The sequence below is a fragment of the Bidens hawaiensis genome, unplaced genomic scaffold (genome assembly GCF_021521415.1).
Source record: "Bidens hawaiensis isolate Kalapana, Puna unplaced genomic scaffold, B.hawaiensis_p1.1 tig00019348_1, whole genome shotgun sequence".
NCBI classification, from domain to species: Eukaryota; Viridiplantae; Streptophyta; class Magnoliopsida; order Asterales; family Asteraceae; genus Bidens; species Bidens hawaiensis.
Window position 1 is genome coordinate 337,277 of NW_027492939.1, and position 13,118 is coordinate 350,394.

The 13,118-nt window shown below is 48.5% G+C and overlaps 1 pseudogene; it reads right to left on the bottom strand.

Moving 5' to 3' along the window:
* Positions 1-276: 276 nt before the first annotated feature.
* LOC143558186 (PRA1 family protein B4 pseudogene) lies at positions 277-1,420 on the bottom strand (annotated as a pseudogene).
* Between the last annotated feature and the right edge of the window lie 11,698 nt (positions 1,421-13,118).

Genomic DNA, 13,118 nt, shown 5'->3' on the forward strand with positions numbered 1-13,118 from the left:
TATTGGATTGCTAAATAATAGTAATACTAAAAAGGGAACACAAAATCAGTTATAAATAAGTAATTGTGGTCAAAATCGGTTTTTAAATCATTTTAAATGAAATGGTTGGTTATGATTATCGAAAACATTAACTAGTGAGGTTATGATTCTAGAAACCATTAATTAGTGAATTATGTGTTAATTCTATAGATGGAAACCAGATGATTTGAAAGTCTACGTAGACATGCTAGTTGAAGGTCATGAGAATATCCTGTATTGCTTTAATATTATAACAAGATTCAACTGGTGATGAAGTTAGATTAAGCCATTGCATAAATAGACCAAACACAAAACCTAATGAAAGCAAATGAAAATCAAAAAATGCTTAAAAGAATATCAGTTTTTCCAAAGATCACCAAGAATGAACCTTTAACCATTCTCATAAACAACCCAAAAATATAAAATCAGAAAAAAATACGTAAAAGATATAAAATCTATTTCTACATACCCCAAATCAAGCACAACTCTGAGCTAGAACAGGAACCGCGGAGGCGGCCGCATTGTTGGCCGCACCACCCAACAACGACAGGAATCCTTTAGAACCACCAGGATCTTGTTCTTCCAGAAACAAATCCTCCGGAGCCCGAAACGCTCCATGAGCACACACAATTCCCGCTCCTATTAACGTCGCAGTTATTAAAATTGTTCCAACGCTGGTTAAGAAAATAACAATAATACTCAAAACAATCAGCAACCCTAGTGTTTCACGTTCCGAAAAAGCTCGTCCAAGTATCACCATCGGCGGATCGGTTGGCCGGAAAAGATATAGAAAGATCCACGCAGAAAGAAGCCCCAGGAGCGTAACGAGAGAGAAGGGATTCGTGAGGAGAGAGATCGCGATAACCACAGCGACGACGGTGAAGTAATTGATTCGAAAATACGCGTAATTTTTTCTGATCCTTGTTGTGGCTTCGGTTATGGATTCAGGTTTGGAGAATGTGGTGCGATCGACGAGTTCCGACAACTGACGGCGTTCGGAGAGGCCAGAACGAACAGTTCCGGTGTTGTGATTGATAAATGCACGGACGGCAGGGGTGACGACCGGTGGTTGGGTGTCATCGGCGGGAGTGGTTTTGGTGGTGGACACGGGGAGGACCGTTGAAGGTTGGGAGGTAGACATTATTTGGTTGCATGGAATTGCATGGGGAATTTGGGGAAAATGTGTGGGGTGACGAAAGTTGGTGCATTGGAGACTTGTACTTGGTGTATTGAATATTGTTACGTTTGGTGAAGCAGAGAAATACACGTGGGGATTGTTTCTAATTAGAAGGTGGTATTTGTGGTCACCGTAGGTTCAATAATTAAGACAATAAGACATCGATAGCATAGTCAACTAACCAATGTTTTCATATCCCACCTGGTGATCGTAACGTCTTACCGAGTCAAAGTTGGATCGGCTCGAAAGAACGGATAGATGTTTGAACTGAATGATGTCATAAATACTATATATATATATATATATGTGAAGAGGTAGGTCCCAGCAGAGTCCAGTTGAACCCGCAAGACTCACCTTAAAGAGGGACGTCTGCGCAAGGACCAACTGGTTCCGCAGGACCAACCATGCTCAGAGATGAAGACCTTACGCGCAGTACGCCAGCTGTTCCCGCAAGAAAAGCCTCCCAATGGTGAAGTACCCCGCCTGTTCCCGCAGTTGCGGATACAAGCCATCAGGGAAGGCTACCCGCACTAATAGCAAGGCTATACGCACAATGCACTAACTCTCAATAATTCAGTGTCACCTGAAGGAATGAGCAAGGCGGGAATACTCCCGCCCAAATGAGCCAGTCCGTACGCTTCTGGAAGATCTTTTGTACTATACCTGCCAAGGTATGGACAAAATAGACAAGATCTGACCAAAGCAGCCCATGAACCAATCATAGGGTGACAGCTCACCGACAACAGTACGAGGAGCACGCTCTAGTACAAAATGTCACTATCAGCCGCTGCCTACTCACCAACCCTTGTCGGGGCACGTACATAGCCTGCAGTTGGTGGAAAAGGAATAGTACACAGCCGGCGGAAAAGGAATAGTACACAGCCGGCGGAAAAGGAATAGTACACCGCCGGCCATGTCACTATCAGCCGCTGCCTACCCACCAACTACCAGCATGGCACGTGCGTAGCCCACAGTTGGTAGAAAAGGAATATTATACAGCTGGCTGTACCTGCTTGGAAACCTACATTCGGCTATAAATACTCCAACACCTTGGAACGGTATCATTATCTTGTATCTTATCTTCACTAGCTATTTCTCTTAATATACACTTATATTCAGAACAATCTAGTCTGATTCTCACGCCGGAGGGTGGTCACAAGGAGGAACCCCCCCTTCTCAGTGACAAGCTCACGGTGTCTGTTTTGCAGGTCATCTGAAGAATAACCATCTTTGCCGGAACTAACCCTCGTGGGAAACATTTATTTAACCCCCAGATTATCCGTAATCTGCCCGGGGCCACTTAGTGTTTCTTCATTGGCGCCATCCGTGCATAAAAGCTAGAACTAATTTTCTCAGTTTTTTCAAAACCTCTGGAAAGATGGTTAAGGTTACTCCGGTGCCAAGGCTAGCGAGTGACCAAGAAACCCCGGTAACCACAACCCCAGCTACTGGGGGGAACACCGGCGAGTACACAAATTTTACGAACACTACCCCGGTTACCCAAGCCGGGGCAAGTGCAGTAAATAATCATCCCCTGGGATTCATTGATACTCAGGTGGAAAGACAACAGACGAGGCTCCCCCGCCAAACACTTGATCAAGTTAAAGCGTGGGCGGAAGCACGTCAGAAGGAATTCAAAGCTGAGTTGGATGAACGCTTACGTTCACTCCAGCAGGCTGACGAATTTGGAAGCACTCGACAACAGCTCAACATGAGCAATGAGTGCGAGTACGTGGACGATGATTGGGAGGAGTCCGACAGTGACGCAAACCCTCGCCATAGGGCGAAAGGGAAGCGCAAGGAAACGGACTTCCAACCAAGGAATTTTGGAGAAACCTTTAAACAAAGGAACGCGGGGGGAAACCCACGTGACTTCTCCAAAACCTTTAGACCAACTGTTGCAAATGCGGGAACGTCTAAATTTGCAAGGGACATTGCGGAAGCAATCGCCCCGAAGAGTGCCAAACAGATGTCCAACATCGGCACTTATGATGGTATATCCGACCCAGACGATCATTTGAACAGATTCATAGCAGGGGCAACCGTCAGCAACTGGACGGAACCCACGTGGTGTTATATGTTCCAGATGACGCTGGTTGGAGCGGCCAGGGCATGGTTTGATCGTTTACCGGTCCATCGCATCTATGATTGGGCGGACTTTCAACACAAGTTCAGCCAACACTTCAGTCAACAGAGGAAATATACTAAAGAGCAGTGGACGATCCTCAACTGTGTTAGAGAGGAGGATGAATCCTTACTAGACTTAATCACTCGTTTTAACTCGAAAAAGCTGAGTCTGGGCACAATAAGCGAAGATCTTGTTCGCGCCGCTTTCATCCAGGGCGCCGAATACCCAGAGCTTATCCACACGTTGACGGGTAAGGACGGCATGCCATCCACATGGGATGCCATCATGACGGCGGCCAAGCGCTTTGCCGAAACGGAGAAGCAACTGGGTAGAGATCTTCCCCAGAATACACACCTCTACACGCAGAGGACTAGAGAAAACAACGTTCGGACCGCCCGGCAAAACAAAAAGAGGAAGCTAGGTATTTGGCAGTCAAGGGTAAACTTTGACACCTCATCCAGCTCTCGCCCTCTAGTAGGCGGAAGGGATAACACGCACCCATCAAGCCGAAAACACTGGTGGACGCCACTCACCAAAAGCGTCACGGAGATATTTGCCACCGAAAAACTCCCATGGCCAAAAGCTCCAATGATCCGGCAGCGACCTAATGCGGATCAGAGCAAATCCTGTGACTTCCACGGGACAAAGGGTCACAACACTGAGGAGTGTACATCCTTGAAGGATATTGTTGAAACATTCGTCAAGGATGGAAGACTTGCACACCTTGTGGCATCAATCAAGAATGGAGGGAGGAATGATAACCGATACAAAGGCAACGGACGAAAACCCGTTGACATCAGCATCCACATGGTTCATAGTAACATCAGAGGAAGAAAAAGACGAACGACAGAACCATGCGCGTGGAAGGAAGATGAGGTGCGCTTCCCGCGAGTGCCAGGAGGACCCAGCAAAGAAGGCCCAATCGTCATCAAAAGCCAGCTGGGGCACTACATCACTTCCCGCACTCTTGCTGACAACGGCGCCTCGTCAACGGTTATGTACAGGCAGTTCTTCGACAAGCTAGACGACGAAGACAAGGAACGCCTGGAAACGGTCTACGCCTCGATGGAAGGGTTCGACGGCAGCACGAACACCCCCCTGGGTATCCTATCTTTCCCCGTCATTCTCACGGACGGGAAACACTCCCGCACAGAAGACGTGGACTTCGTCGTGATGAGGAAGCCACACCACACATACGACATTCTTTTCGGGAGAGACGGGATGGCAAGATTCAATGCCGTGGTATCTTCAGTCCACGGCATGATGGGATGGCCAACAGCTGAGGGTGTAGCGATGATCACCGGTATTCCCCAGGTATGCATCGCATCTGTCTCATCTAAACCCAAACCAAAGATGGCTAAACCAACCATCACCAAACCAGAAAAATGGGCCCTCAATGGCAAATACCCTGACCAGGCTGTTACCATTGGCCCAACAATCACTGATCCTACGCGCACCTTACTCAAACGCTTACTACAGAAAAACGCTGACATCTTCGCGTGGACACCAACTGACATGACTGGTGTACCTCGAAGTAAGGCAGAGCATAAGCTCAAGTGTGACCCGGCTTTTACGCCAGTCATTCAAAAGCGCAGAGTAATGGGGGCGGAACAAGCAACGCGTGTAGAACCCAAGTCAAGGAACTCCTTGACGCGGGCATCGTACGCGTTAGCAGATATCAAACATGGGTTGCGAATCCCGTTATGGTACCGAAGTCTAACAAACAATGGCGCATGTGCATAGATTTCAAAGACTTAAACAAAACATGCCCCAAAGATTGTTATCCGTTACCCGAAATTGATCTTAAGGTAGATTCGTTAGCACCGTTTCGCCTTAAATGCTTCCTTGATGCGTATAAGGGGTACCATCAAATCCACATGGCCATAGACGACCAGGACAAAACCGCATTTCGGACGCCCGATGGCACATTTTGTTATCAAATGATGCCATTCGGACTTAAGAATTCAGGGTCCACATACCAACGCCTGATGGACAAAGAGTTTCATGCCCAAATTGGGAGGAACTTGGAAGTTTACATGGATGACTTGGTCGTCAAAAGCCCTGAGCCAAAAGCGATGTTGAAAGACATCGAAGAAACTTTCAACACACTCAGAAAGATAAACATGAAGCTCAATCCGAGCAAGTGTTCCTTTGGGATGGAAGAAGGGAAGTTCTTAGGAGTCATCGTTACTAAAGATGGCTTCAGAGCGAGCCCTGAAAAGGTCGAAGCCATTATCAAAATGGAATCACCTACTACCATCAAGCAAGCTCAGACACTGAATGGACGACTAGTTGCACTTAACCGCTTTTTGGCAAACCATGCGGATAGGTCGTTCCTATTCATGTCCACATTGAGAAACTGTTTAAAGAAAACGCACTTCCGCTGGACACCAGAAGCGGAAGCAGCTTTTCAGGAAATTCGGTCACGCTTGATCGAACTCCCAACGCTCACAGCACCAGAAGCGGGGGAGGAATTAATCTTATACCTCTCCGCCACAGATAGAGCAACCGGGGCAGTCCTGCAAGTAGAGCGAAAAGGCATCCAGATGCCAATCTACTATGTTAGCCGTGTCCTAACAGACTTAGAAACCCGGTACTCTACCCTGGAAAAATTAGTCCTAGCACTTGTACAGGCTTCACGCAGGCTAAGACAATATTTCCAAGGTCACCCAATCACCGTTCTCACCAACTTCAAACTTGCAAACGTTCTGGGCAAACCCGAATTGTCGGGACGCCTAGCCAAATGGGCAATAGAATTGGGAGAATACGCGATAAAGTACAAGCCGAGACCAGCCATAAAAGGCCAGGTCTTGGCCGACTTTATTGCGGAAGTCGCCGCTTCGCGGGAGAAAGAGTGCCAGGAGGAGGCTCAACCCTCCCCAGCACAGGACATCGATGATGTCTGGCGACTCTACACTGATGGAGCAGCCAGCAACGAGGGTTCAGGCGCAGGGTTGAAACTAACCAACCCAGCAGGCCAAGAATACACTTACGCTATTCGACTGGATTTTCCAAGTACGAATAACGAAGCGGAGTATGAAGCATTCTTGGCCGGGCTGAGAATTGCGCGTAAGATGGGAGTGAAGAACTTGGAAGCCCACGTGGATTCCATGTTAGTAGCCAACCAAATAAACGGGACGTACACGGCCGTGAACGACACAATGGCCCTGTACCTCGCACAAGCAAAAACCCTTATGCGTGATTTTAACGATTGTAAAGTCATACACGTCAAGCGTAGCGAAAACAAATCTGCGGATGCGTTAAGCAAGCTTGCATCATTAGCCTTCACCCACTTGGGAAAGGACATCCGCATTGAACTCCTTGGAGCACCATCAGTCCCGCACAAGGAAATCTGTGTCATCCAAACCGGCACAGAAACATGGATGACACCAATAATAAATTACCTTGCGGCGGGTATACTACCAGAGTAAAAAACACAGGCAAGAAAAATACGTTGTAAAGCACTGAACTATCAACTCATCGATGACATCCTTTACAGACGTAACTTTCTTGGCCCACTCCTAAGATGCGTAGACAACCAAGATGCTGGTTACCTCCTAAGGGAAGTGCACGAGGGCATCTGTGGAGTACACGCAGGTCCACGCGCTGTTGTAGCTAAGCTAAACAACGCGGGATACTTTTGGTCGGGGATGCATACGGATGCGCTGGCATACATCAGAAAGTGTAGGGCTTGTCAACTCTACGCACCCAACACGCATCGTCCGAAGAATGAACTTGTTCCAGTCACCTCTTCATGGCCATTTCAGAAGTGGGCCATCGATGTGACATGCCCATTTCCCACAGCAGCAGGAAACGTTCAGTTTCTAGTGGTAGCCATCGACTACTTCACCAAGTGGATAGAAGCAAAACCCTTAGCCCAAACAACCGCAAAACATATTAAAAAATTTATTTGGGAATTTATTATTTGTCGTTTTGGACTTTCACAGACTTTGGTGAGCGATAACGGCACCAACTTTGCCGACAAGAAGCTACAAAAGTGGCTGGAAGAACTTCAAATCACCCACACCTTTACCTCAGTGGCGCACCCGCAGGGTAATGGTGAGGTGGAAAGAGCAAATAAGAGCATCGTCGACGGCATAAAGAAAAGACTCTTGGAACACAGATCCGGCTGGGTGGACGAAGTTCCACACGTCCTTTGGGCAAACAGAACGCTGAAAAAGGCCAGTACGGGAGAAACCCCGTTCAGCCTCACTTATGGTACTGAAGCCATGGTCCCGGTCGAAATTGGTTTACCCTCACCAAGGGTCTTGATTCAGCCAGAAGACAATGATGCGGAAAGACGGTTAGACCTTATGTTAACCGAGGAACGTAGAGACTTAGCCGGAGCGTGTGAAGAAAACTACAAGCGACAAATGCAAAAATACTACAACACGCGGGTAAAACTCTGCAACTTCAATGTAGGAGACTACATATTGCGTAAAAACGAGGCTTCGAACCAAGAGCGCCCAGGAAAGCTGGCCCCGGTCTGGGAAGGACCATACATTATCAAAGAAGTTTTGGGAAAGGGCGCATACCGGCTCGAAAGGCTCGATGGCACTCCCAACCCAAGAACATGGAATGGAGCTCAATTACGCAAATGTTACATGTAGATCAATTCCAAACTTGTAGAGAAAAGGCCTAGAGCCACTTCTAATGGAAATGATTCTCCTTTATCACATTGTGTTGATAGCCTTACCTTTATACTTATGAACTTCCCACACTGATATGCCGGTATTCACCGCATAAATATGGGAAGAAGTAAGTCGTTGCGTGTGGAAGGCGGCAAAACCCGCATAAACACAAAAAACGGAAAAAATTTCTACAGAAAAGATGAGGAAAACCTTCACGCAGGTCAGTTATAGGTGAAGTTTGGTCATCCCACTAAATGAAAGTGACGGTCTTACCCGCACAATCATGATAGAGGAAACTGAACATTAACCTATTGACAACCGCGCGTCGAAAGGTTAACTTATTCAAAACACTTAGAAAATTTCTAAGGAAAAGATGAGGAAAACCTCCACGCAGGTCAGATATAGGTAAAGTTTAGCCATCCTACTAAGTGAAAGTGACGGTCTTACCCGCACAATCACGAAAGAGGAAGCAAAACTTTAACCTATCATCTGCCACGTTGAAAGGTTAACTTATCCAATGTACTTAAGAAATTGCTAAGTTAAACTAGAATATGCATGAGCAAAACATATAAGGTTTACAAGGCAAGGCATTAACAAAAGATTTATATTCCATAAAAATTTAAGTATTACAAGAATGGCCGGGCACATACCCGCATACAAGAATATAAATCGATACAAAAATAAAAATCTATTCCAACGGTGGAGAGGGATCTAAAGGCTCAAGCTTCAGGACCACTCCCACTTGAACCCGCACCATCAGTTGAGTGTGGCGGTTCAAGGAAAGCCTTGAGAATAGCTAGCCCATCATCAGCAGCAGTAATCTCGTTCACCTTCTCCACCACCGGATGCGGGAAAGCAGCATACTGGTTCACTGCTTGGTCATAAGCAGCTTCAGTATCTACGTCATATAGAGGGAAGTTGGAAGGCGGGATGCCCTTCTCAACAAACCCTAGACCAAGCAGGAAGCCAGCCTTTTCCCCATCCTCATGAGAAGCGTTGAGGGCTGCGCTCATGGCATCGTCATAAGATGTGTTCGTAAGAACCCGATGCACAACCTACAAAACAGAAGTATATCAAAAACTCTAAGTGTAAGGAAAAGCGTAAAGAAGTTATGAAGCTGCACATACCTGCGACAACGCTTCTCGTAGAAGCCATTCCTTGGTAACCAGAGCCTCCCGGAGGGCAGCTTGAGCTTCATCACGGGCGCGTTCGGCTTCGTTTTTAGTAAGGTTGGCAAGCAACACATCTTTAGCTGCAGCCTCTTCAACGCCCTTCAGCTTACGCTCAGTGTGGTCAAGCATGCCCCTCTGGTCCAAGATCTCTTGGAGCTTCTTGGCGTCTTCCATGGCCAAGGCATCATGAGCCTGCTGGAGCCTCTCGAGTTTGGCTTTAAGTTCCTCATTCTCGGTGCGTAGAGGCTCAGCAACAGCTTCAGCCTTGGTGGCCCTCTTAGTTGCGTTCCGTGCAGTTTCCTTAGCCAACCGAAGCTGTTCGTTAACAGCTTGGGTAGCCTTGGAACGGGCTCCAGCCGGGCCTGAACTTCAACCTCGAGGGCCTTGAAGGCCTTCTCCTTTTCCGCAGCAACGGCGGCGAGCCTCTTATTCTCCTCCCGGATAGCCCGCGCCTGAGCCACCTCCAGGCTACGCGCCGTCTTTAACTTGTCGCTTTCACGACAAAGCAGCTCGACGCGCTGCTGCATCCGGGCAAGGAGAATTCTAAGCTCATTGGTTAGCCTACCCTCCTGGTAGTTAGCCATTGCCTCCCACAACGCATCGCTTAGGGCGGCGTGACGCGCCCATTCGACGCAATCCGCAGCAGTCCGGAGGGTCGTTCCCCGGCGGATACTCCACCGAGGAGCGTACACCTCGTTGGAATCACGAACTGCAATAAAACAAAAAACAGTTAGAGAAAAAATGATAAAAGGGATATAAGGCCAAGATAACCCCACGCACCTGTAGGGTCGACAACCGGCCGATAGCCACCAAACCCATCACCTGAACCTAAGGGATATCCATCCAAAAGGTCAAGGAGACGGGAAGGAGGCAAAGTTGGCTAGACGCCCCAACCCCGAACATACCTGAAGGACCGGCCGCGGTCGCCGGCGCCGGAGGAGGCATGGTGGAGGCCGCCGCGGTAGAAACCAACGGAGGTGAACTCACCGGAGGTGAACTCACAACCGTGGCAGTCGCCGCGGAAGAACCCGCAGAAGAAACCACCGCCGGCTCAGTGAAGGATTCCGTGAAGATGGCACTGACAGCCGGCGGGGATGATGTTACAGTTGGAACAGTTGCCTCAACGGGATGAGCAACTGAACAAATACTGCAAACAGGCGTAGCCGCCTGGGTCATCGCCTCGGGTAGGTTGACCAAACCTACCGTCATGGGTCCAGAAACGCTCCTCCCCGCTCCACTCTGGAATGCGGGTAGCATCCATGCCTGCACGAAGACAAGATATATAAGTATAATGGCGGAAAGATATGCAGTTAAAGCAAATGAAATTTATACTTACGAGTTCTCTTGAGCTTGAAGGATCGGATACGCAGGGACGAACCCGATGGAGCCGGCCTCTTCACGCCGGTCACCGTCGTCGTACTAGGCTGCCCGGAGGTGACAGCTATCTCAACCTCCGGAACAGTGGTCTCACCACCACCAGGGTTCCCCGCCGCCTCCTCGCTTTCGGTCTCCGAGTCAGACCGGTTCCCCTGATCGGCAGTGGAGGCAATCTTTGCCTTGCCCTTCCCGCCAGCAGCCTTCTTCCTCGCGAAGAAAGGACCATCTGCGGATTCCTCATCAGAAGATGACAAAATTAGAGGAATTCCAGCAGAGGTTTGAGCATTGAGTGGGCGAGGGTTAAATAATCCCTTACCTGGCCGCGTGGCGCTCAGAATTTCGTGGCCTGGCGGGTAGGCCTCCACAAACCGATCCGCCGTTTGCTCAACGATGGGCAACTCGTTCTCGTCAAGAGCACGAGTACCCAACCGAGCGGGACCACCGCTCTCCCGCGGCTGCAGAAGAGACTGCAAGTTGTTTCCCTCTGAAAATAAAAAGAAAGAAATGGTTAGAACAAAAACCTTAAATTAGCGGATAATATGATGCATACCGTAAGGGTTAGAGTTCAAACCGTATTCGAGGACGATGGGAATCTGTGGCGCCTCTGCCCCAGCATCTTTCCACACCCGGCTCATGCCGAGCATCACCATCCCAGACTCCGCAAAGCGGTAAACCGGAGTCTGGATCCGGGAGATCTTGGAAAACCATTCCGCCTCCTGGTAGTTGGAGGCGTGAAGGCTGGGGAGTGCTCTCCCGTTCTTGAATGTCATCGCAATAGGGACGACACGGGCAGAGATGTAGAAGAACTCCCGCTTCCAAGACCAAAGACTGCGCTCGATAGCACAGATCTTCAAACCCTTGATCCGGGTGACCAAGGTGTACCAGCCTTGGATGCACCTCCAGGAGTAGAAGGTCATCAGGCATTCGACATGGGGCTCCACACCAAGAATGAGGCACACCCATTCACAATGGCGGATCTTGGCGATCGCCATTGGGTGTACCTCCGTCAGGTGCACACCGTGTCTCTCCAAAACACGGTATACAAACTTCGTCAATGGGAACCTGAAATTCCCATAGACGAAGAATGCAGCATATACCCCTATCTTGCCTTTGGGGGCATCGTACACCGTCTGATGAGACGCAGGAAACTCAGGCTCGAAAGGCTCGAGCATGAACTTCCTGACGATGTACTGATAGAGGTCGACGGGAAGAGCACACTGGCACTCGCCAGCAGTACTCTTATCGTCCTTCTCAGAAGTGGACGATGGGTTCTCGATATACACGTCGGACTCTTCGGCGGTGACTTCTGGATCATGAGTAGAAGACATGTTTTATATGTAAAGAACGATTTCAGGAGAATGCTCGACGGAAAGTTAGAGTATTCGCCGGAAATCGTTTAGAAGAAGAAGAGAGAAGTGAAAGTGTGGATTAAGATGAACCCTCTCCCCCTTTATATACTCATCGCAATGAATGCGATGAATTTAATGCGGAAGAGAGAGGAAATCGCAAGTGCAATGAAACTATGACACGTGGAAAAAGCAAGCTGGCAACAGCTGTTGACAGGACGCGCGCCGTAAACTTCGCACCCACGCGCCCGAAAACTCGCGCCCACGCGCCTGAAAAAGCGTCTGGAACAACCATATACTGTCACGTCGCCATAACTTCCTGCACGTTCTGAAACTGTCAGAAGAAACAGTCGGACGACACTAACGTCCCTTCAACAGTTTGGACTGTTCTTATCCTTTCACCAACTCTTCGAATTTCAAAAAAAAAAAAAAATTCAAAAAGATTCAAATATTCAAAAATAAGAGGGAATATACCCCCTTACCTTGGTGCCCAAGAAACCGTAAGACAAGTGCGGGTACAGTGTCAAGGCGAAACCCTTCACATACCTAGCACCTGCAGGGAATGGAAGCCAAGAATACCTTGGAAGTGAAGAAACTATAAGACGAGTGCGGGTACAGTGTCAAGGCGAAACCCTTCACATACTTAGCACTTGCAGGGAATTGAAACCAAGAAGGATCTTCTGGACCGTGCTTGCGGAAAGAGAAATAGCACCTCCGCATAGCGGGAAAGTTGAGAACTAGCTTGTTTGAAACTTCAAGGCGGAGTTGGTGGTTTAACATAACTGATCACTATGTCCGAAACTACCAAAACCTCGTGAAGAATCTATACAAGTGAAACTTAACGCTCCCGATGTGCGAAGGGGTTAAACACCTACCCGCATCACAACCAAAGATCAGGCAGAAAAGTCGGGAATTTCTGCGAGTGACATTAGGAAAACCGCGGGAAGAATCCCCACGGAAAACCTTAAAACTAAAAAGCCTTTCAAAAACCCCTTGCTTAAGTCCAAAAGTTCACCTCACTTATTAACAATTCATGAGAAGAACATTGGACTGGGGGGACTTGAAGAGGTAGGTCCCAGCAGAGCCCAGTTGGACCCGCAAGACTCACCTTGAAGAGGGACGTCTGCGCAAGGACCAACTGGTTCCGCAGGACCAACCATGCTCAGAGATGAAGACCTTACGCGCAGTACGCCAGCTGTTCCCGCAGGAAAAGCCTCCCAATGGTGAAGTACCCCGCCTGTTCCCGCAGTTGCGGATACAAGCCATCAG